Source organism: Arachis ipaensis, chromosome B1 (assembly GCF_059453495.1).
Source record: "Arachis ipaensis isolate K30076 ecotype BB chromosome B1, ASM5945349v1, whole genome shotgun sequence".
NCBI lineage: Eukaryota > Viridiplantae > Streptophyta > Magnoliopsida > Fabales > Fabaceae > Arachis > Arachis ipaensis.
The window spans coordinates 141,703,484-141,706,808 of record NC_142436.1 but is presented as its reverse complement, the minus strand read 5'-3'; the positions used below and the strand labels follow the sequence as shown (position 1 = coordinate 141,706,808).

Here is a 3,325-nt window from a genome sequence, read left to right as displayed (position 1 = left end):
ATCTTTTTATTTGAATTTTCGAAAAACTACTAACCTTTTTCAAAAACAATTTTCAAAAATCACTAACTCTTTTTTTTTCAAAAATATTTTTCGAAAATTCTCTCTCCCTCTCATCTCCTTCTTATTATTTATCCATCTACTAACATCTCTTCCTCACATCATCACCAAATTCGAACCCCCTCTTCTATCTGTGTTCGAATTTCTTCTTTTCTTCTACTAACAATAAGGAACCTCTTTACTGTGACATAGAGGATTCCTCTTCTTTTCTTTTTCTCTCCTCTTTCTTATGAGCAGGGACAGAGAAAAAGGCATTCTTGTTGAAGCTGATCCAGAACCTGAAAGGACTCTGAAGAGAAAATTAAGAGAAGCTAAATTACAACAATCCAGAGACAACTTGATTGAAAATTTCGAACAAGTAAAGGAGATGGCAGCCGAACCCAACAATAATGCAAGGAGAATGCTTGGTGACTTTACTGCACCTAATTCCAATCTTTATGGAAGAAGCATCTCCATTCCTGCCATTGGAGCAAACAACTTTGAGCTGAAACCTCAATTAGTTTCTCTGATGCAGCAAAACTGCAAGTTTCATGGACTTCCATCTGAAGATCCCTTTCAGTTCTTAACTGAATTCTTGCAGATATGTGATACTGTTAAGACTAATGGAGTAGATCCTGAAGTCTACAGGCTCATGCTTTTCCCTTTTGCTGTAAGAGACAGAGCTAGAATATGGTTGGATTCTCAACCTAAAGACAGCCTGGACTCTTGGGATAAGCTGGTCAAGGCTTTCTTAGCCAAGTTCTTTCCTCCTCAAAAGCTTAGTAAGCTTAGAGTGGATGTTCAAACCTTCAAACAGAAGGATGGTGAATCCCTCTATGAAGCTTGGGAGAGATACAAAGGACTGACCAAAAAGTGTCCCTCTGACATGCTTTCAGAATGGACCATCCTGAACATATTCTATGATGGTCTGTCTGACTTATCAAAGATGTCATTGGACACCTCTGCAGGTGGATCCATTCACCTAAAGAAAACGCCTGCAGAAGCTCAAGAACTCATTGACATGGTTGCTAATAACCAGTTCATGTACACTTCTGAAAGGAATCCTGTGAGTAATGGGACGCCTATGAAGAAGGGAGTTCTTGAGATTGATACTCTGAATGCCATATTGGCTCAGAATAAAATATTGACTCAACAAGTCAATATGATTTCTCAGAGTCTGAATGGAATGCAAACTGCATCCAACAGTACTCAAGAGGCACCTTCTGAAGAAGAAGCCTATGATCCTGAGAACCCTGCAATAGCAGAGGTAAATTACTTAGGTGAACCTTATGGGAACACCTATAACTCATCATGGAGAAATCATCCAAATTTCTCATGGAAGGATCAAAAGCCTCAACAAGGCTTTAATAATGGTGGAAGAAACAGGTTTAACAATAATAAACCTTTTCCATCATCCACTCAGCAACAGACAGAGAACTCTGAACAAAATTCTTCTAATTTAGCAAACTTAGTCTCTGATCTATCTAAGGCCATTATAAGTTTCATGAATGAAACAAGGTCTTCCATTAGAAATCTGGAAGCACAAGTGGGCCAGCTGAGTAAAAGGATCACTGAAATCCCTCCCAGTACTCTCCCAAGCAATACAGAAGAGAACCCAAAAGGAGAGTGCAAGGCCATTGACATAAGCAAAATGGCCGAACCTACAAGGGGAGTGGAGGACGTGAATCCCCAAGAGGAAGACCTCCTGGGATGTCCAGTGATCCATAAGGAGCTTCCCTCTGAGGAACCAAAGGAATCTGAGGCTCATCTAGAGACCATAGAGATTCCATTGAACCTCCTTATGCCCTTCATGAGCTCTGATGAGTATTCCTCTTCTGAAGAGAATGAGGATGTCACTGAAGAGCAAACTGCCAAGTTTCTTGGTGCAATCATGAAGCTGAATGCCAAATTATTTGGTATTGAGACTTGGGAAGATGAACCTCCCCTGTTCACCAGTGAACTGAGTGATCTGGATCAACTGAGATTGCCTCAGAAGAAACAGGATCCTGGAAAGTTCCTAATACCTTGTACCATAGGCACCATGACATTCAGAGCATTGTGTGACCTTGGTTCAGGGATAAACCTCATGCCCCTCTCTGTAATAGAGAAACTGGGAATCTATGGGGTGCAAGCTGTTAAAATCTCATTAGAGATGACAGACAATTCAAGAAAACAGGCTTATGGACAAGTAGAGGACATATTAGTAAAGGTTGAGGGCCTTTACATCCCTGCTGATTTCATAGTCCTGGACACTGGAAAGGAAGAGGATGAATCCATCATCCTAGGAAGACCTTTCCTGGCCACAGCAAGAGCTGTGATTGATGTTGACAGAGGTGAAATAGTCCTTCAATGGAATGAGAACTCCCTTGTGCTTAAAACTCAAGGATCTCCCTCTGCCATCATGGAGAGGAAGCAGAAAAAGCTTCTCTCAAAGCAGAGTCAACCAGAGCCCCCACAGTCAAACTCTAAGTTTGGTGTTGGGCGGCCATATCCAAACTCTAAGTTTGGTGTTGAACTCCCATATCCAAACTCCAAGTTTGGTGTTGGAGAGTCTCAACAAAGCTCTGCACATCTGTGAGGCTCCATGAGAGCCCACTGTCAAGCTATTGACATTAAAGAAGCGCTTGTTGGGAGGCAACCCAATTTTTATTTATCTAACTATATCTTTCTAAGTTTTATGTCTTTATAGGTTCATGATCATGTGGAGCCACAAAATAAACAAAAAAAATCAAAAATGGAATCAAAAACAGCAGAAGAAAAAAATCACACCCTGGAGGAGCATCTGTCTGGCGTTCAGCGCCAGAACAGAGCATGGTTCTGGCGCTGAACGCCCAAAATGGCAACATTCTGGCGCTGAACGCCCAGAACAAGCATGGTTCTGGCATTCAACGCCAGAAATGGCACACAAATGGGCGCTGAACGCCCAAAATGGGCACCAACCTGGCGCTGAACGCCCAGAGTTGGGTGCAAAGGCATTTTTACATGCCTAAAGGGTGTAAGGTTGAAATCCTTGAACACCTCAGGATCTGTGGACCCCACAGGATCCACTCAGGATCTGTGGACCCCACAGGATCCCCACCTACCTCCACTCACTTTTTCTCACCCTTCTTTCACACAACCCCATAAACACTCTTTCCCATAAACCCTTCACCAATCACCTCAATCTCTCCTCCCCATCACCTCTTCACCACTCACATCCATCCACTCTTCCCCATAAACCTACCTCATAAACCCCACCTACCTTCAAAATTCAAAACCAATTTCCCACCCAAACCCACCCATATGGCCG

General features: G+C 42.6%; 1 non-coding gene across 1 annotated transcript; it reads right to left on the bottom strand.

The window, feature by feature from the left end:
• Positions 1–820: 820 nt before the first annotated feature.
• On the bottom strand, positions 821–928 carry LOC148578662 (small nucleolar RNA R71). The gene has a single exon (XR_015903931.1). It is a non-coding gene; the product is annotated as a small nucleolar RNA R71 (small nucleolar RNA).
• Positions 929–3,325: the final 2,397 nt, after the last annotated feature.